This window comes from Mus musculus, chromosome 3 (assembly GCF_000001635.26).
Source record: "Mus musculus strain C57BL/6J chromosome 3, GRCm38.p6 C57BL/6J".
In the NCBI taxonomy this organism is placed as follows: Eukaryota; Metazoa; Chordata; class Mammalia; order Rodentia; family Muridae; genus Mus; species Mus musculus.
The window spans coordinates 130,912,366-130,934,469 of NC_000069.6; the positions used below are offsets into that span (position 1 = coordinate 130,912,366).

A 22,104-nucleotide genomic window follows, 5' to 3' on the forward strand; every position below is an offset into this window, starting at 1 on the left:
TGGGCATGAGTACAAAACAATATTAACTTTAGAGATGAGATGAAAGCCCACATGTGTTGGCTTCCCCACAGAATAGGAGACCCCCGTGCCCCCCTGCCCCTCAGCACTGCTTTTAGATGGAAAGGGTTTTGTTGAACACTGACACAGAAGGAAAATACAAATGAACTGGAGAGCCTTAGCGAACAATTACATGCAAGTAGGTTACAGGAAAATACAGTCTCAAGTGTATGATATCTTGTGAATATTAATTAAGGAAATTATTCTCAGAGCAGCTAGTGTTTAAAACAAGATCTAATCTCTGCTGAGTGGCCCTGCCGTTCTCTCTCTCAATGTTTAACTTCAAAGGGCTTCGGAGTCGGGGCAAATGAGATTATTAGTGCTCTACTCTAGAGAATAAATTCTAGAATTACACACAGTGGTTAATAGAAAGAATGAAAAATAAAATCCCATGTTCATGAATATCTGGCTTCGAAATGTTTCTTAACCTCTCTTCTCTGATCTGTCCCATGCCCCTTCCAAATTTCCAGCATTCAACCCAGAGCTAAAGGAAGCTGTGGCTCTGGTGTCCCCTGCTTGAGAGGGTCTTCTCCTCAGTAGACGTGGGCCATTAGCCATCCCAGAGACCAGTCGTGTGGTCAGGTACTCAGTGTCTTGCTGACATTCAAACGTGTTTCTGTGAGAAGAGAAAAGTAACCATGACAGGTCAGAGAGAGAGCTGTGGTTATAGTCCTGGCACCGTGGGGCAAGTCTCTCCACTGTGATGCACTCTCCAGCCTTTGTAGGCCCTGAGAAAGATGGGGAAAGCTGTGTCCACTCAGCTGGAACAACAATCAGAGTCCTGGGGTAAACTCTGAGTTAAAAAGACAGACGTTTAACAAAGCTAATCAGGCAGGTCTAGGAAAATAGAATGGTGGTCACAGATGATGAGGGCTATCGTGACGATTGGGCAGGTGTTTGTGTGTCTATTAGAAGACTATAACTTGGTGTGAGAACTCGGGCTGTCGATGAACTCTGTGCTGTGGTCATGCAACTGTGAACAGATGTTCGGTGTGGAGAGCTGCTGAGGCACCCACATGTCCACAGGCCGAGGGATGCAGATGTGTGCTGGTACAGAAGGGCTGCGGGTGCGCAGTGGGCACAGGGAAAGCCATGTGTATCCAAGTCGCATTCCCCAGCTGACTTTTAGGCTGCTAGAGGGTCGTGATCCCGAGGTGTCATCCTCCACGTCAACTGTCATAGGTTCAGAGTGTTCAACCATTCTTTCATCAACCCGAGAACCAAGAAAGTCAGAGAGCACCAGTTTGAACTGGATCTACAGAATACACGGTACCTAGAGATGGAGGCTTTATGAAGTGGCCTTGGTATCTGTCACTTGTCCACCACAGGCCATCAAAGCCCACCCCACCCCTTTTTAAAGTGTGCTGTGCAGAGTCCCACTAGTATGCATTAGCTGTTTCCTTTCTCCTGAGTGTCTTCCCAGTTTCCTATTCTGTTAGGTAGCACCCTCCTCCGGGTTTCTGCCCTCCAGCCTCAGGTGCTGATATAGCTTCTTCTTCTTACTGTCCAGTTGGCTCTGATCGCCCTTATTCCAACCCAGCACCTAACCCCTTTCTGCACCTTCTCCTCCGCTTTGCAAAAGTTGTTGCAATATTTGCAACATTATATCTGCTGGTTGCTGGCACAGGGCCAAGCATATTATAGTCACTCAGCAAATTACTGATAGAACGTCTAACTCAGAGAAATCTGAACGGCCCACAGTATGTTATCTTTGGTTTGCGCACCTAAAAATAATGAGTACATTGTGAACGTTAACAACTTCAGAGTTTTCACAGAAAAGAATGGCTTATTGGCTGCTATGAAGGTCAGGCTGGGCCAGAATCCCACACATTATCGTTAAGTTGGAACCGAGCAGAGGCCAGCCTTTCTGGCATAGAGACAAGCACTCTTGAGACTGACCCAGTCTCTGGTTTGCCCTAGGTATTTCTGTGACACCCTCTACTTATGCTCAACTAAAGATTCCCTTCACAGTGCTAGGCATTGAGGTCTGCACTGTTGATCCTCTAGGATGACATCATTAGACCCTCCTTGATCTTTAATTCCCACTTCTAGCTTGGGATACAGTGGTTTCCCATCATCCGTGTGTGTGTGTGTGTGTGTGTGTGTGTGTGTGTATGTGTTTAATCACCATCCTCCTATAACCCATTCCCAAAGATCCTAGAAGGTAAGAGAAGGGATAGCAGCTCAAGGAGAGATCTGTCTTCAGGCATGCCAGCTGTTGGTGCTGGTGGAAGAAGGACACAGGCTGCAAAGAGCAAACATGCCAGTCAGTAGCTCCGGTTCCTATGCCTCAGCCGGCAGAATCCTTTCTGAAGTCCCCTATGCGTATTCAGTTCCACTGAGCACATCCAAGGTTCTGGGGACTCTTCACCTCTGGAAAGTCTCCTTTCTCCATTCTGCCACAGTAGCACCCTGTTAAAGGGAAACAAAAATGGAATATGATGTTTTCATGGGGATGATGCTATTGATATTGATATTGATGACCTGCCCGGCACAAGTTTTCAGCATTGCAAAAAAAAAAAAAATCTCTCCGGAAATAATAATTTGTATCCCAGAGTTCAGCACGTAATAACTTCAGGCCGCCCATCTCCCTCTCTCCTGTTGTGCCCAGGATGACATGACATAGATAGAGACCAAGCCCAAGCCCCGTAGAATACCAAACTTACGGATAGAGAGGAGTCTGTCCTCTCAATAGGTCAGTGACATTTCCTCACTCAAGGTGAGGGGCACTTCCCAGCCATTCATATAAAGAACCATTCTGGAAAGCAGACCCCTAATATTTGGACTCCAAACACCTTTACACCCAGATTGGAAGAATTCGCAGTAATAAGAATATAAACCCCACGAATAGAGAACTGATGTTTTTAAAAATCCCGCTAAATCTTCTCTGGGCATGGCCATACAGCTGTCTGAAACAGTGTGCCCTGTCTGGTACCTATTTTACACACGGGAGCATCAGAGATGAGCAGATTGAGTAAGGCTGCCATGTCCATCATGATATATGATAGGCCTATATATTTTACTGACCCTGAAGCTCTAGCTCCACCTAAGTCTGTTAAAAACCTATCTGTGTATTATTTCCCCAATACTTACTGAGCGCTTGCGACGAGCCATATATTATTCTGGGTGCGAGGATGCAGCAGTGAACCCTTCAGATCAGAGCCCTGGCCCTCCATGAGCGTATAGCCTACACGTTTGTTCCGTCTGTACTGCTGAAGCACACTGACGGATGATAGTGTCTGCCCCAGTTGTGAAAACTGTTCCCAAGTGTTCAAACACATGAATTTGAGGAGAGGTTTGATGTGAGTTACTGTATATGTACATTGAAAAACTAAACTCAAAGGACTGAAAAAAAAAAGTTCCTGCTAAACTTAAAAATAAGTTTGGGGTATGAGCTATCAGTTTTTCCCTGGAGGAAAAAAAAATCCCCAAATTTTAATTCCCTTCTGAACTCAACCACATGTTGAGATAAGGAGGGCGGGGCTATAAGCCAACTCAGCTCCCTTGGGAGAAAAATTATATTAATAAGCTTTCTAAAAGGATGATAATAATAAGCTATATTATTTCAAAGTGACTCACTACCCCACCCCCCCTCTTTTTTTTTTTTTTTTTGACAACTGAAATTGATTTTGAAAGGGAAGGTTGTGGAGATTTTAGTAGAATACAATCCAGACATTCTAAACCTAACCCCTTCACCAGAGAGACCGTAGATCTAGAGATGGCCGAGCTCTGTTGATAACACCCTGTGCTCTGCCTGACATATGACACCCGCCACATGTCAGTCAACATGTGAGACAGCCCATAGATGAAGGCAATAAAGAGGGAAGGAATGATATTAGATTGAAATCAATACAGCCCCCTTTACATTTCCCACTGGTCCCAATGACTTCAAAGAGGCAGATATGAATATAATTAGTGCTCAGAACAAACACAGGCAGAAGAAGAAATCTGGACCTTGTTTGATGGGCACTGGTAGAATGATGGATTTGGAATCCCAGACACGTTTGCTGGCAAGTCTGACTGCTCCCTCATTCTTAAGTCTTAGGGTGCTTTAGAGCAATTGAAGTTACATCCGTCTGGTTGCCCCTTGGGAAAAAAATAGCACACCCAAATTACTTTGTATCCAACTAAACCGAGCCTTTGTGCTTCCATGCATTCAGCCGGGATAAAATGTATGCTTGAAATTGTATTAGGTTGGATCCTCCAAGCAGATCTCCATTTGGATGCCTCCGTAAACTAATCCTGCTTTAAAATATGGATACTGTTTAAAAACAGACTTATCCACAATGCAGAGGAAATTCACACTTCAGCGAGAGCTCCCACTAGGGAGTAGGCTCAAGAGCAAGGAAAAATATCATTTGTCTTTGATACCATTCTCTATTGACATTCCTTTTGGAAGTCCCTCATACAGTCTGGCCCTGCGCCTCCTCATCAACAGCAGTAGATCAAGTAACAACACTCAGGCGGGTCTGGCCTTATTTCCCTGTGAATTAGGCTCACCTTTGTTGAGTGCTTCACACACTCATTCTTGCAAAGCTTCCCACAACTTTATTTGGAGAATTGCCTCTACGTTCTTCTTATAGATGAGGGACCATATGAGACGCTTATAGAGGCTCGCTGACTAACCTCTGCTCCTATAGTACGTACAAGGCAACAGTTTAAGTGAAGTAGAGTCCAGAGCCCTGACTCATGACGTCTGAGGGACAGCAGTCAGGAAGTTGTGCACCAGGAGGCCCGACTGCATCCGTCTGCTTAGATACAGCATCTCCGATCCCTAACACAGTGACAGCGCTAACTACCCACTCTCCCAGACTCAGTACATTCATCACGTGCATTAGCTACTTGTCTCAATGCTAGGACAAAATGCCAGACGAAAGCAACTCAAGGAAGGACGGGTGGGTTTGGCTCATGGCATGGAGGTATTGTAGTAGAAAGAAAATAACAGCACCAGCGTAAGGCAGATGGCCACACTGCATCTGCAGTCAGGAAGCAGACAGCTGAATGCGATGTGCCGTTGGCCTACTCGTTTTAAACCTTTCAGCACAGGGCCTCAGCCCCTGACATGATGCCATACACATTCAAGGAGGGCTTTCTTTCTTCAAATGCTGCTGCAGACACTTCACACTCACAGATGATTGTAAATTCAGTCAAGTTGGCAATGAAGATCGGCCACCTCGAGGTGTAAATAGATGAGAGAAATGAACGGCAAATGGTGACCATCTCTTCGCGTACGCGTATGTGGCAGAAACAAAAACCAAATGGAAAAGAGAATTCCTCATAGTCTTTTTCAGTTCACAATGAGTACAGAGACTGGTGTGAGTCGGTCCTACTGCTTCCAAACCTTTCTAAGAGCACAGAGGCCAGTTTAAGTAATTAATTATTCAGGTATAACATACCAAGGCTATACAACAAAAATAGAGATCAGGTAATTATTCATGAACGTAAAGTGTGTGGAATCAATTAAAAGCAGCGGGGCGACTTAAAAAACTAAGCTCCTAACTTTGATTTCTCTACTTGGGGTCATCTCCAATTGTGTGTGCTCTGTGACCTTGCTCTCATATTTGATGCTAGTGATAATCTCCAAGGATTTTAGGGACATGAATTTCTTAAGAGAAAGTCTCAGTATTCAGTCCACGTTGTTAAGACTTCAATAGAGAGAAAGAGAACAATTTGGTCCAGGGATTGTTGGGAGCCGCCCTCACATTTGCCATTATAAGATGGCGCTGACAGCTGTGTTCTAAGTGGTAAACATAATCTGCACACGTGCAGGGGCAGTTTTCCCGCCATGTGTTCTGCCTTTCTCGTGATGACAACTGGGCCGATGGGCTGCAGCCAATCAGGGAGTAATACGTCCTAGGCGGAGGATAATTCTCCTTAAAAGGGACGGGGTTTTGCCATGCTTTTTCTCTCTCTTTCTCTTGCTTTCTTGCTCTCTCTTGCTCTCTTGCTCTCTGGCTCTCTGGCTCCTGAAGATGTAAGCAATAAAGTTTTGCCGCAGAAGATTCCGGTTTGTTGCGTTCTTCCTGGCCGGTCGTGAACGCGGGTAAGAGTTGGTGCCGGAAACCCGGGAAGAGAAAACCCGGGACGGAAACTACCATCACCGGCGCAAGGAAGATTCCTCATTCCGGAACCAGAACTGCGGGTCACGGTAATAAAGTGTTCCCGTAAAACAGACTGTTGAGAAGGATCCAGCGTGGATTCAGAACTCTTCAGCTGGGGAATGGTGGTAATGAAGTGTTCCCACAAAACAGACTGTTGAGAAGGATTCAACTGCGTGAATTCAGAACTCTTCAGCTGGGGAACAGGGTACCCGTAAGTATAGCTTTACAAGGTAAGCCTGGTCTTGAACTTTCTAACGAAATTCAAGACAGTCTATCAGAAGTAAAGTGGGAAATAGCTTTACAAGGTATGTTTGGCCTTGAACTTTTTCTAGTGTTAGGAGCCTTTTTGTTCCTTTTCACATGTTATCAAGTGGTTAAGGCAGGGCTGAAAATTCTGGATGAAATTCAGGGCAATCTATCAGAAGTAAAGCGGGGAGAGAGAGTAGGAGCAAAGAGGAAATATGGTACACAAAATAAGTATACAGGCCTTTCCACGGGTCTTGAACCCGAGGAAAAGTTTAGGTCAGGTAAGAATACCTGGGGAGAGATTGGAAGGAAGGAGAAGGAAAAAGAAAAGAAAAAAGATCAATTAGCGGAGGTCTCTAGGAGAAGGAGCCTATACTCATCACTAGATGAGCTCAAGGAGCCAGTTCTTAGTAGTTCTGAATCAGATGAAAAGGCTATTAGGGCCTGGAAGGCGCTCTCCGGAGCAGGTGAAGCCACTGGACAACTAACAAAGATCGTCCAGGGACCTCAGGAGTCATTCTCAGATTTTGTGGCCAGAATGACAGAGGCAGCAGAGTGTATTTTTGGAGATTCAGAGCAAGCCTCACCTCTGGTAGAATAGCTTATTTATGAGCAAGCCAGGCAGGAATGCAGAGCGGCCATAGCCTCAAGAAAGAACAAAGGTTTACAAGACTGGCTCAGGGTTTGTCGGGAACTTGGGGGACCTCTCATTATGCGTTACTTCCATTCAGTATGAGAAATTTACTAGGGTAGCTAATTTGTCAAAAAGTCTTTCTCAGTATATGTTACAGAATTGGACGGCTGAATTTGAACAGACCCTTCGGGAATTGAGACTTCAGGTCAACTCCACGCGCTTGGACCTGTCCCTGACCAAAGGATTACCCAATTGGATCTCCTCAGCATTTTCCTTTTTTAAAGAATGGGTGGGATCGATATTATTTGGAGATATACTTTGCTGTGGATTAGTGTTGCTTCTCTGGTTGGTCTGTAAGCTTAAGGCCCAAACTAGGAGAGACAAGGTGGTTATTGCCCAGGCACTTGCAGCTCTAGAACATGGTGCTTCCCCTGATATATCTATGCTTAAGCAATAGGTCGCTGGCCATTCAGCTCTTGCACCCCACGAGGTTAGTCTCATTGCACGGGATAGAGTGAGTGTGCTTCAGCAGCCCGAGAGAGTTGCACGGCTAAGCACTGCAGTAGAAGGGCTCTGCGGCATATATGAGCCTATTCTAGGGAGACATGTCATCTTTCATGAAGGTTCAGTGTCCTAGTTCCCTTCTCCCCAGGAAAAACGACACGGGAGCAGGTCAGGGTTGCTCTGGGTAAAAGCCTGTGAGCCTAAGAGCTAATCCTGTACATGGCTCCTTTACCTGCACACTGGGGATTTGACCTCTATCTCCACTCTCATTAATATGGGTGGCCTATTGCTCTTATTAAAAGAAAAGGGGGAGATGTTGGGAGCCGCCCTCACATTTGCCATTATAAGATGGCGCTGACAGCTGTGTTCTAAGTGGTAAACATAATCTGCACACGTGCAGGGGCAGTTTTCCCGCCATGTGTTCTGCCTTTCTCGTGATGACAACTGGGCCGATGGGCTGCAGCCAATCAGGGAGTAATACGTCCTAGGCGGAGGATAATTCTCCTTAAAAGGGACGGGGTTTTGCCATGCTTTTTCTCTCTCTTTCTCTTGCTTTCTTGCTCTCTCTTGCTCTCTTGCTCTCTGGCTCTCTGGCTCCTGAAGATGTAAGCAATAAAGTTTTGCCGCAGAAGATTCCGGTTTGTTGCGTTCTTCCTGGCCGGTCGTGAACGCGGGTAAGAAGGGATTTGTCAGCAAAGACTCTTGGTAACTTTCTTTTGACACAGTGGCAATGTGGGCGTTGTCTTGCTTTCTTAGTATATGGGGTAAGGCATGCAAGTCTTCACCCTGTCCCCAGGACAGGAAGTGAGAGACAAACGACAGCTGTGCCTCAGGTGTGAAGCTAGAGAAGGGACTACATGGAAAGAGTATCCCGTGTGTATCGAGCAGTGTCAGGACTTGGTTTTGTAGTGTGTATGTATGTGTATGTGCATGCGCATGCGTATGCATATGTGTATGTATGTGTGTATGGTTATATGTGTATGTGTGTATGTATGTGTGTGTAAGTATGTGTGTATAGGTGTGTGTGTATGTGTGTGTGTATGTGTGTGTAAGTATGTGTGTATAGGTTTGTGTGTATGTGTGTGTATATATGTGTGTATGTATAGGTATGTGTGAATGTGTGTGTATGGGTATGTATGTGTACGTGTGTATATGTGTGTGTATGTGTGTGTATGGGTATGTGTGAATGTGTGTATGTATATGTATGTGTACGTGTGTGTATGTGTGTGTATGTATGTATGTGTATATGTATGTGTGTATGTATATATATGTGTATGTGTGTATATATGTGTGTATGTGTGCATATTGTGTGCATGTGTGTATGTATGTGTATGTATGTGTATATGTATGTGTGTATGTATATATGTGTGTGTATGTGTGTATGTATGGTGTGTATGTGTGTGTATGTATGTGTTTGTGTGTGTGTGTGTGTGTGTGTGTGTGTGTGTAGAGCTGGACCTAAAGGCTGCTCACATCTGCCAGCCCTCGATCCTTATATGATAGAGCAATCTCAGATTGAATCAGTCATTTTAACAGAAAGACTCAGGGAAGGGATCCTAAAGACCTTCCCAGCAGTACTTTGCACATTAATCCTCTTGCATGTATGCCAGCAGGAGGTGACGCAGTGGGGACAGTTATTTTTGAAGTTTGTGGTCCTGTGGAAGGAGCCTGAAATCTGCCAAGTCCTTGTTCACTCGGGTGTTCTGAGAGAGGCTCTTCTCACCTCATGTCTGTCCTGCTCAAGGGGCATAAGTACCTCCCTCTGTCCCTTGCTGAGTTCAAGCAGGGGGCAGCTTGCTGATCCAGGTAGAGTGCATGCATGTGTGTGCACACACACATACGTGTGCCGTGTACATTAAATGTGAGAGAGGGTAGAGATCTGCAGCCCGGGTGTGGTGAAGAGGGGCTGAGGTTGGCATGGGGGAGAGATGAGCAATTGCAGGCAGGCAGGCCTTGCAGGACCCCACCTGCTCTTTCTTCTTTCCTCCCAGTGTTGGTGCAACATGAAAGCTGTCTGCAGGCTTATGGAGCTAAGTCTTCGGTGCGCAGAACTTGCTGTCGCACGGAATGGGCTTTTCCTCAGTGGGAGCTAATGCTTTCATGGTGTCTCCTTTGTGCTTTCCCCAGTTTAAGCCCAAGTGAAATCTAATTACAGGCAAGGCTGCTAACAGCTGAGGCAGGGACTTGGCCGCCTTACCCTGTCCTGTCTTCCTGTCTTGGCTTTGTGCTGGTTCCTATTGCCTTCTAATCATCTGTATCGCTCTTCACTTGCCAGCCTTGGAAGTGATAAGGACATTGACTGAATCCAAATTCAATTCCATGTTTTCTTAAAGGCAATTTTAAGACGGGCTACACTTGCTGGTCTCCCAGAGGACCCAAGTTTAATTCACAGCACCTACTTTGGGTGGCTCACAACTGTCCTAAACTCTAGCTCTACCTGGATCTGATACCTCTGGGCATCTGCATTCACAAGACTACGCACACATGCACACACGCACGCACAAGCACACTCACATGAACACACACTTTGAAATAGTAAAACAACATCTTTTTAAAAAAATAATAGCAGTAAATAAAAAGGGGGAGGGTGTCTTGAAAAGTAGCCCACTCTACTCCAAAAAAAGAAAGCACCTTTAACAAGGCAGTGTGTGTCCAATATGAATAGAAAAATATGGTGGGTTTCCGGATCTATAGACTCAGGAGTTACAGGCTCAACTGTGCGCTGGCTTTGGATGTAGCAGGTATGTTCTCTACCTCAGGCTTGCTCTCCAGGAGAGAAAACAAAATAATCACACCTACTAATCTCTGAGTGGCAATTGGTGGATTTAACAGTGCCCTGAAAATGAGTCTTTTCTGTTTTACGAAGCACTTCATTCAAAGGCTCATTTGGCTAATTAAAAAAAAAAAAGCCATTTTTCACTTGTGTTTGAAGCTAGCCCATTATTCTTTTGCATTTGGTTCCATCCAGTTTCCCTGGAGCTGGGATTGCTTCTGAGGACGGATGGTCCGTGGCTGTTACTAGGAAAGGGAGAGCTCATGAATTCAGACCATCCTTGATGATGAAATGAACTGTAATCATGCCCGAGATCAAAGTGCTTAAGGAGCAGCAGCCCGTGAGTGGGCCATAGTGCTGTGGCCTGGCTCGCTGCAGAAGAGGATTAGGAAACGTCACTTAAGTCGCCAGAAAGGTTTCCACAGACTAGCATGCTATGCATTTAGTTGTTTATGAGATTCCTGAATGAAAGGCACTTTGGACTGACACATGAGTCTCCCTCAGAAGAAACAGTGCTAGCAGATATCCCCCACCGGGAGAGAAAAGGCTTTAAACTAGCGGCATTAGCAAAAGCGAAGCCATTCTTAACTCCTGGGCAGGGAGAAGACCACGGGATGAAAGATCCTGAGAGAAAGGGACGCAGAAGAAGCAGACAGGAGCGTGCCTCTGTCTTTCCCCTGTAGCTTCAGAAGCACAGATTCTCCTTCTAGGGAAAAGCAAATCTCTCTTTTTCTACATGGTGAACTTGACGCAAACCAGCCCCTGGATTGAGGCAGGAGCCCCTCCCTGCCGGGCCTCCTAGCAGCAAAGATGCGGGCCGGAATGGAAAGCAGATGCGGTTCAGAAGCGCTCCAGAGCTTTGCCCGTCTTGAAAAGATGTCAAGGAGTATTTGCGTCCCGTCTGTGGAAAAAGCAGAGACCGTCTCTTGAAGGATGAATGAAAAATGACTACAAAGAGTTAATTTGAAACCAATCAAGCCCCCAGGTTCATCTACTGCTGCAGAAATCCTTCTAGTTTAATGATGAATCATTTTCAAAGCAGCGCCGATCCTTTGGAGGGGAATTCCGCCTCTCGCAGCTGTACAGTCTGCCCTGAAGTGCTGTGCCTTCTCGCCCACCTGCTCTTTGCACAACAGCGTGGACTTCCCAGGACTGAGAGTGTGCCAAGCTGGCTGAGCCCTCACAAGGGCATCCTCAGCCTCCAAGCCCCCGAGTGCTGGGGGACACATATCCCAAACTCTTAGAGGCAGGCAGAGAGCAGCGTGGTAGAGCCACACAACCATGCTGCAAATGCCACAGAGTCCTGGCTTTTCAGAGAACCCGCTCGGATTCTCTGTGGTAGATCTGTTAACCTAACTGAAGCAATTGCCTTGAAAGTAATACTTGCTAAATGCACTTATTTAAAAAAAAAAACACTTGAAAACCCCTAAACAAAATTCCCATTTCATATTCTAAGTGCAATCTTTGACGCCACTGAAGACTTTGGTCTGCTTTAAGTGGGGGTGGTGCTAACAGGCTCTTGTTCTAAGCTGTGACTTTTAAAAGCTCTCTTAAACAAAAACAAACAAACAAACAAACAAAAAACAAGCAAAAAACAAACAAGAACAAAAACCCCATCTCCATTGAGTAGCTCATGGCTCTTGTTTCCTCTTTATCCAAATTCCACCCATCAGAATGTTTAGAAATTCAAACACATTTGGTTATCGACAAAGAATTTGGAGACTAATTTAATTGGAAAGAATTTGGAAAGCACCTTTAACAAGGCAGTGTGTGTCCATTTTTGCCGTTGAGAGTGTCCGTAGTTCCATCCCACTGGGAAGAGATTCTGAGACCTGGCCCTTGACAGTGAAATGCACCTCGTTCCCTCCTTTGACAAGCTCTCTTCCCGCTGGAGGCATCTGAGAGCCACTTATTTCCTTTAGTAGCAGAGGAACTTTGGACCGAATTACCTGTTTTCCTGGAATCTAATCATCTCTCCTGAACTGAATTTAGCTCAGTGCTCGAGACATAACTTTATCTCCATCCTCAACCCTCTCCCAGGTCTCCCCCAGCTCACCTCGAACCTCAAACTCAGGGATAAACAATGCATGTGGCTCTCTTAGCTGGTGACGCTGTTATGGATCCGTAATGACGACATAAGACAGGAAGCTGGATTTTATTGGGCCTAAGTGAATAAGATTTGACATTACCACCCCGAGCATCAGAATCTCACGTGCTTTCTCTCCACCAGTCTCTGCCTGGCTGTAAAGAAGACAAAGATCTCTGTTTACGCTGTGGCATCCTATAATTTAGAAAACTATAAAATGCAGCGCATGAGTGTTACTCAGACAGCACTGACGGATCATCGGGAAGAGCTGCCCTCAGCAGAGTATAAACGTGTACCTGTCTGGCAGCCAGCCAGCCAGCATGCCCACAGCCCCAGGCGGATGGGAGGCATTCCATTCTTGGGCCTACTCTTCAGCTCTCTGCCTTCTTCCAGCCTCAGGGACCTTCCTGTCACATGAGGCAGCTACCAAGCTGGCAACCGTGGCAGACACAGTGTGTTACAGGGAACATTTCCAGACCACAGGGAATTTGGCCACATGACACTGAATTCACTGCACCTTCACCCTCACCTCCACCTTCACACAGCCCCTGGGTGAAGAAGAATGGGTTTAGACCACAAGGTTTGGCCAATTTTCATTTTACCAAAATATTTAAGTATGTTCTGTCAAGGGTGGGAACCTGATTGCTTCCTACTGGAAATCTAAAGCAACATTTAAAGACCTCATAACAGCTCACAGTAAGAAAAAGATGGTGCCAAGAAAGTTCCTCCGTTTGTCTGGGTATCTGGTTAGACTGGATTATTCACTGAAGTAAAGTCAGAGTCCAACACCTGGAAGGTCACAGTGCTTGAAGCAGAACTGTGTCCCTTCTCACATCTGCTCACCTCTCCTCCAATGGGAGCAGCCTGCTGTTTTTATCAGTTCATCTATTTATCCTCTAACTTCTGCTGGAGACCCATCAGTGGAATCCCAACTTCCCTTCCCAATTGATTAGCCTAGAGAAGACATGTGACCTTAGTTAGTCCCATAGTGTGAAACCCAGAAATTTGCTGGTGGGGAGGAGGGAAAGATATGAGCTTCAAAGTAACCTGGACAGTTTTTTAAGAGGAAGAGGAAGAAGGGGAAGAGGCAGAGGAGGAAGGGGAAGGAAGAAGGGAGAAGAAGGAGGAGGAGGAAGAGAAGGAGAAGGAGGAGAAGGGGGAGGGAGAGGGGGAGGGGAGGGGGAGGGGGAGGGGGAAGAGGAGGAGGAGGAGGAGGAGGAGGAGGAGAAGGAGAAGGAGAAGGAGGAGAAGGAGAAGGAGAAGGAGAAGGAGAGAGAAGAAGAAGAAGAAGAAGAAGAAGAAGAAGAAGAAGAAGAAGAAGAAGAAGAAGAAGAAGAAGAAGAAGAAGAAACGGTAATCAAGTAGAAAGCTAATTACCCGGAAGATAGGCAGACCTGAGAGAAGCAGGAGGAACAAAGTTCTCACTAGTTCATCTCCAAAGACTAGGAAATTTCTAAATTGTAGTTGTTGTTGTGAAATTGAAAAGAATTATCTTTATTTCTTCAAGCACAATTTTCAGTAATTTTAGAGCAACCGTTTCTAGATGAGTAATTTAGTCAACATAAAATATAACACTAGTCAGCAGATTTTTGTTATTAAACTCTTTTTTAAATGTCTGTCGGTCTGTCTGTGTCTATGCCTGTGCCTGTGTGCACATGTCTACTCATGTGACTTCGGGAATCTGAGGAGGCCATAGAGGATGTTGGGTCCCCTTGAGCTGGTGACAAGGGTGCTGGAAATCCAAGCCAGGCCCTCGGAAAGAACAGCAGCCACCGAACCATCTCTCCATCATTATTACACTTTCTATCACAAAGCGTTAGAAGTGAATTTGCAGCTTGCACAGTAGAGTTTCCGTTCGTGGTAACAAGCCACTGCCTGTTTAGCTGAACCAGAAATCATTGTTATCAATTTCTGAAATGTCTTCTGTATGATTCCTTGGAATCAAACACAAAAATGTAGCATTCATTTAGCTCATGTATTTGAAATAAGGTGGAGAGTTTTTAACTGTTGTAGTAATTTTTTTTTTAATGCCTTTAACAGGGCTGGTGATGTGGCTCAGAGGATGAAGTACCCGTTGCACAAGGATCAGGACCTAAGTCTGCATCCCTAACACACACTTAAAAAGCTGGGTATGCAGCTCACTCTTAAAGCACGAACACGGTGGGACAAAGACAGGCAGGTCCTAGGGGGATCGCTGTCCAACAGTCTGGAAGAAACAGAGTTTCACGCTCGGTGAGAGACCCTGTCTCAAAATATATCGCACAGAAACAATTGAGGAGGATATCTTAGTATCAACCTCTGGCTTCCTCACTTGCCCACGCTGCCAAGTGCACCTCACTCTATATGCATGAGCTCTCTCTCTCTCTCTCTCTCTCTCTCTCTCTCTCTCTCTCTCTCTCTCTCTCTCCCCCTCCCTCCTGCAAACACACAAACACACATGCACATGTGCTCACAAGCATCCTTCACGGTTCTCAAAACATGCCAGAAACAGTAATAGCTTGTTCTAAGCCACCCATCCTCTTGCTTGGCCTTCCAGGGCCCAAAGGTGCTCAGCCCTAAGGTTAAGTTACAGACCAGCATGTGTACTTTGGAAGACCATTGCTTGGTACGCAGGGTTATTGATCCTCCTACATTTGGCAGAGTGTAAGCTCCACCACGACAGGGACGTCTCTTGTTCTCTTCTGTGCCCAGGTACCTTGGAAGTGACACAAGGGGCATGCCCATATGCAAATCATTTGTGACACGGTAAGCTCCTGGTAATTATTTGTGGAATGAATGGATGACTGTAATTTATGAGTTGGATCTCATTTCCATTACCCCTTTCTAAGCTTCATATAATAAGCAGGAGGAAGTGCAAGACATAATTGATTTAATTTGGGTTCCCCCTCAAGCACTCTTTGATCGCCTAGCCGTTCTTCAGACTCCTGCATTTATTTGAGTTCTTTGAGGTCCTTATACTTGCTCACTGCATGTCTTCTTCTCCCACCTCACCCCCCACCCACGGCTGGCTTACTGGAGGGCAGTATCTTGGAGGTCTTAGGGAAGATGTAAGTGACCTTTGTTTTTCTCTTCTGAGACTTTAGGAATGTCAGCCTACCTCTTTGGGTCTTTCTCCTTGGCCTTAAAGAGGAAAGTTGAACTGGAGAATTGGCTTTCTGGGCTCTGTTGTATAGAGCCAGTGTGTTCTGTAAAGCAAAGGAGAGAACTATCCAGGGGAGGTAGGTAGGGGCCCCAAGGCCTCCACTTCATACCAACAAACGCTTCAGAATGTGCCTGCGTCCAGGGCACAGCTGTGTGGTTTACTTACTAGCTGTGTTGACTTGGGCAACGAACTCCACTTTTTCTGTTTCTTCACCATGAATAGAAGTGAAAAGAATACTTCCTTACAGGGTTGTGGCAATTCAATAAGCCAACAGTTATAAAACCTGGCGTGTGGAAAGTGCAGCCTATGTATTAAAGATTGGAAGTGCATAGTGGAATTCCCCCACAGTGTTTGGATTTAAAAAGGTTCAAACGTCTCCTGCTTCTTACAAAACAAAAATACCCCAAAGTTCTAAGACCTTCTGGAGAGTCACTGGGATATAGTAGAAGATGGTGATCACTCAGGGGCCCTGGGACTGCCCGGCCACCGTCAGAACCTCTGACCAGCGTTTAACCAGGACAGTGGGAAGCTGGCTTGTCTCTTCTGCATATTATTCTGCAGTTCCATTCAAATGGCCTCCACATAGCTGGGGTGTGTGACGCCTGGCGCTAGACCCGGAAGGGCTCCGTGGCTAATCGCCTGCGTTCTCGAGAAGACGGAAGGGGAAGATAAGTTTCCCTAGCAGTCTGCATTTCAGGGAAGGCGTTTTCTTAACAGAGAATGGTAAATATCTGAAAAGATAGAAACCTCAGGCAGTTTTAAAATGTGCACGGGAGGAATGCCTGGAAGTTCAACTGCTTTAAAATTCCTTTTCTGAAGATACTGCATGGACGCAAATAAAAGCCGAGTGGGTATGGTAATTATCCACGCTAATGACCTTGCTCTGCGTAGACATTTCTTTATCAGTGGATTCTCTTCCAGCTCCAGTTGGCCCTGTGAGGCATCGCCTGCCTCCGCTCACCTGGGGATCAAGTGTTTAGGTGATTGACACCATTCTCTGGAACTGAGACTAGCGTGCACTCTCTGTTTAGACCCACCCTAGTCCCCATGCCCATAACCTGGGCACTGGCACGGGCAGTAAAACCCACCCACTTGCCCTGTTTCCTTCTTTCCCCCAACATCTTTTTTTTTTTTTTTTTTTTGACTTCTGCGGCTTTTATTTTTGCATGTAAACCACTGGGGGAGGGGGGGTTCTTGATGGTGGGCACCCTAGAGATTACACTGGAGTTCCGAGGGCTCCAGACACTAGCTGGGAAGTCAGGTGACAGAAACAATGATTCAGACCAATCACATGATTGCAAATTGGGTCTCCAGCAGGGATTCTGGTGGTCAGGTGTGGATGCCTAAGGAAGCAGTGACATGGGAGGGGCACGCACTGGGCTGGCCTTGAGCTGCCTGGATGACATCAGGGACAGAGGACCTCGCAGCTGGTGGCTCCAGGGATCTCCAGTCCATGCTTTATTTGGCCAGGGGGTTCCTGAAGGACCTGCCAGCAAACTCGGCTTTGCTGCCCAGCTCTTCCTCGATTCTAAGGATCTGACTGTACTTGGCCAGGCGCTCAGATCGGCAAGGGGCACCAGTCTTGATCTACCCAGTGCAGAGCCCCACCACCAGGTCTGCGATGAAAGTGTCCTCAGTTTCCCCAGATCGGTGGGACACCATGACGCCCCAGCCATTGGATTGGGCCAGCTTACACGCCTGCAGGGACTCGGTCACGGAGCCGATCTGGTTCACTTTGTGCAGGAGGCAGTTGCAGAACTTCTCGCTCTCGGCCTTGGCAATCCGCTTAGGGTTGGTCACTGTGAGGTCATCACCCACCACCTGGATGCCCGCACTAGCCGTGAACTTCTGCCAGGCGCCCCAGTTGTCTGGTCAAAGGGATCTTCGATGGACACCACTGGGTAGTTCTGGATGAAAGACTTGTACAGATCAGCCAGCTGGTCGGGCGTGATGTACCTGCTGGGGTCATCCGGAGACTTGAAGTCCAGGTCATACTTACCAGACCTGTAGAACTCGGAGGCGGCCACATCCATGCCGATGACAACCTGGTCAGTGTAGCCGGCCTTTGCCATTGCAGTCTTGAGCAGCAACAGTGCTTCTTTGTTCTCCAGGATGTTAGATGCGAATCCACCCTCATCACCCACATTGGTGGCATCCTTCCCGTACTTCTCCTTGATCACATTCTTCAGGTTGTGGTAAACCTCTGCTCCAATGTGCATGGCTTCCCGGAAGCTGGATGCCCCCACAGGCAGGATCATGAACTCTTGCATGGCCAGCTTGTTGCCAGCATGAGAACCACCGTTGATCACATTGAAAGCTGGGACAGGCAGAATGACTTCAGGGTTGCCGGCCAAGTCAGCAATGTGGCGGTAAAGGGGCACTCCCTTCTCCATGGCACCAGCTTTGCAGACAGCCAGGGACACTCCCAGGATAGCATTTGCACCAAATTTAGATTTATTCTCTGTGCCATCCATCTCGATCATCAGCTGGTCAATCGTCTCTTGCTCCACAACACTCACTTTCTTGCTAACCAGAGCAGGCGCAATAGTGTTATTGATGTGCTCAACAGCCCATGAGACACCCTTCCCCATGAAGCGGGTCTTATCATTGTCTCGGAGTTCTAGGGCCTCGGAGATGCCAGTGGATGCACCGCTGGGCACTGCAGCTCGGAAGAGACCTTTTGTGGTGTACAGATCGACCACAACAGTGGGATTCCCATGGGAGTCAAAGATCTCTCTGGCGTGGATCCTGAGAATAGACATGGCGAGCTTCTGGCAGTAGGATCTCTGCGAAGGAAGGAAAGAGGGTGCTGTGGACACAGAGGAGAGCTTTAAGGACAGACGCGAGCGCGACCCTGTACCGGAGCAGCATTCTCCCCCAACATCTTAACGTTTGTGCTTTCTGATTTCTTCTTCCTCCTCTTCTTACACACACACACACATGCTCACACACATATACACATACACACACATACACACATGCACACACACATACATACATGCACACACACACAAACACATGCACACATACACACACACATGCTCACACACATATACACATTCACACATACATACACACACATACACACATGCACACACACACAAACACATGCACACATACACACACACACATGCTCACACACATATACACATTCACACATACATACACACACATACACACATGCACACACACATATGCACACATGCACACACACACACATACACACATGCACACACACACAGAGTCACCAGTCCATTACTTATAACTAAGGTTAGACAGACTGGTCTCTGTCCCAGAAATATGCTTAAGATTCATCCAATTTATAAGGGACTCCGGGAGCTGAGAACACCTATGAGCAGTAGAGAAGAAATGAACCCAAACATAGAGTGGAGGAACTGAGAAGAAAAATGACCCAACACTAGTGAACCCAAGTGTGTTTCTGGGGCACTGGGTACAACTAGTCACCAGGGCAGACTTTCCAGCTGAGAGGAGGCAGGGAAGAAGAGAAAGAGGTTGGGACCACTCGTTCCAGCATCAGCAACAAAGGGAGTATTCTCTTCTTCTGTCCTCTGCCCCTGCAGATTTCCTACTGCCAGATTCAGGGAGCTTTTAGGATCCAATTGAACACCCAGAGACTGCCCACACTTCCGCTCTTCTTATGCCTGGGCTAAGATGGCCAACTTCTCTTACTTTTGGGGGAAAGAAAAAACATGCCCCTCCCCTCCCCAGCCTTCCTCCACACACCTTCTAAATCTGCCACAAAATGTCAAGGGATTTGTTTTGTTCTTTGTTCTTTGTTGTGTTTTTTAAATATATATATATAACTTTTATATCAAAGCAATTGTGAATTGTTTCATTGTGGATTCATAGGTCTTTCTCTATTTGTGTCAGAGCAAGAGTTCCTTCAGGGTCCAGAATTTGAAAGCAGAGATGCCAAAATCCATAGGCCAGTTTCTAGAATATTCTGTGCTTCAAACAGAATAATTTAGAAGCCAATACACTGCTGTATTACTAGACACGCATTATTACAGGGGGAAAAAAATCTTCATCAAGTGACTTCATCCTGTTGCTGCCGTCTGTCGGAGGCGGACCAACTTAATCATAGTAACCCAGTTTTCCTCTTTAAAAACATCCTTTAACAGGTTAGGCAGATAGTCCGTAGTCCTAGCACTTGAGAGGCTGAGGCAAGAGGATCCATTCAGCCAAAGGGTTCAAAATGGCCTCTGAAACATAGTGAGTGAGACCCTTCATCCAAACATGGCAAAGGAAAATGAGTCAAACACCCATGCCGTGTGTGTGTGTGTGTGTGTGTGTGTGTGTGTGTGTGTGTACTGATTTATGTAGAATTGCATGTGGAAGCCATAGGACAACTACAGGAGACATTGCCTTCGGGCCACATCTATGTTTATTTTAAAGACAGGATCTCTTATTGGCCTGGAACTCAACAATCACTCCTGCCAGCAAGCCCGACAGATGTCTGCCTCCGCCTCCCCAGCACTAAAAACACAAGTATTCACCACAAACCTCAACTTTCCATCTTTACTTATTTATTTTTTTAATGTGGGTTCTGAGGATCAAACTCAGGCTCTCATGCTTGCGAGGCAAGCGCTTTACCTACTGAGCTGTCTTCCAGCCCAAACTATCCACATTTCTGAGATTAAATGAAGATCTGTTTACCAGCTGTGTGTAAACATGGATCTTTCTCCTACATCTTAAAGACTTCCTTGGGGAGCCCCGTCTGGCTGCCCTGTGATGCACTCTGCCTGTTTTACCTCTTGGTTCTCCTGCCTGCCTGAGGCACTGATCATCTTCTGGTGGACTGGGTTCCCTGAGTGGCTTTGAGGAGGGCCTCAGGGTCCTGCTTTTTCTCGTGGGAGCCTGTGGTGTGGGCAGTCCCTCTGCTCCCTTCCTGACAGCCAGTACGTGCTCACATCGCCAATTGGAAGCTCTGAGTTGGATTTTTAATGTGGAGAAAAGAGTCACAGTCCAGGGCTGTTCATGGATGCAGGGAAGGGTGCAGCAGCGACCACAAGTATGCAGTTGAGGATATGCCGGGGAAGGCACTGGCTAGCTGGTTCTTCTGCTGTGACCACAGCTCTGCTCTCTGCTGCAGCCTCCCTTAGCTCGCCTGTGCCTTCTCTTGTCCTATGGTGATCCTACAAGTCACCTGGTAGCCTTGCAGCAGATTCCCATGTTGAGTAAGGCAGCCAAAGTCTATCTGTTGTGCACCCGTGAGCCTGGATTGAAGTATTTCCTTTCACACGTGCTCTGTATCCCAGTTTCTTGTTTTCAGACTGAAGTTATGCCATTTTTTAATGCTTTCCTGGCTCGTTCAGCTTGTCCTCTCTCCCCACAGTTGCTCGCCTATCCACAAACTCCCTCTGTCTGGATCTAGTATGCTCGCGACACCACCTCAGATGCACGGGCATCACAATGATGACTTCTTCTGAGTCAAGGAGAGCCTTCAATTCTTGTCTTATGTATTGTAGCAAAACTAAATTGTCTTCCTCTCACAGGTGTATACGTGTGACTTAACCTGGGAGTCCCACATGTGCACTGCTCTACCTTGAACGACTCCAAATTCTCCGATAACTAGGTTTCTTGCTTGGTTTCCTCCTATGCATAAGTCCCTCCTTATACCTCACTTCTCTGGGGTTTAGTGTCTGGCTACCCTTTATTTTATCTCTACCCAAGGACCCTCGCTACCCTTTATTTTATCTCTACCCAAGGACCCTCAAGCGACAGGATAGCTTTCCATAAACAGTCTCCAAATTGCACAGTGATTTTTTTCCTAAGGAAAACCATCTCCCTAGGTGTCTTCCAGAGGTTCAGTCCCTGCTCCAGGCACTGATGACCCCTCCCAAGCTATCGTACGGCTTTATGCCTATTGCCTGTTCCTTTCCTCTCTGATTGATCTAGCTTATTATAGTATGGATTCAGGGCTCTAATAATTAATTTTTAAAAACATATTTCATCACATTTTCTTAATTGATCCTGGATATCGGTGAAAAGGGCAAAAGCAAACAGATTCTATTTTGGGGTTGATCATTGTACATGTTGGCTTGAAGTTAGACACCTACTTTAGAAGCTTCACCTAGTTTATCTTACTGGCTTTCTGTGAAATATAGATGTCTCACTTTTAGGGGTCGGACTACAATATCGCTGAGAGATAAGTAACATTTGTTAAGTGGAGAAGCAAAAATTCCAACCTCCGACTTGGCCCAGTCTGAACTCTCTGCTACTGGTTCCGACGTCACTAATGGAACTCAAGTGCTTGACTGAGAAGTTTGAAATGGAAAGCCATGAAGGATGCCACAGATTACCATACCCATAAATAGTATACACTGTAAGAGCAGTACACAGTGCTACTATCATGTTCCCCAAGAAGCAAACCTGCAACCATCTCAACCTCCTACGGCAATCTGGATCGACTTGCAAACACCAGTATTTCTTCTGGATGCTTCTCATACTCAAGGTACTTGAGCTGGACAGTTTTATGTCAGCTTGACACAAGCTCGTCTTTGGAGAAGAGGGAATCTCAATTGAGAAAATACCTCCAAA

The 22,104-nt window shown here is 46.3% G+C and overlaps 1 pseudogene; it reads right to left on the minus strand.

Moving 5' to 3' along the window:
* Positions 16,686–18,415, minus strand: Gm5855 (predicted gene 5855; annotated as a pseudogene).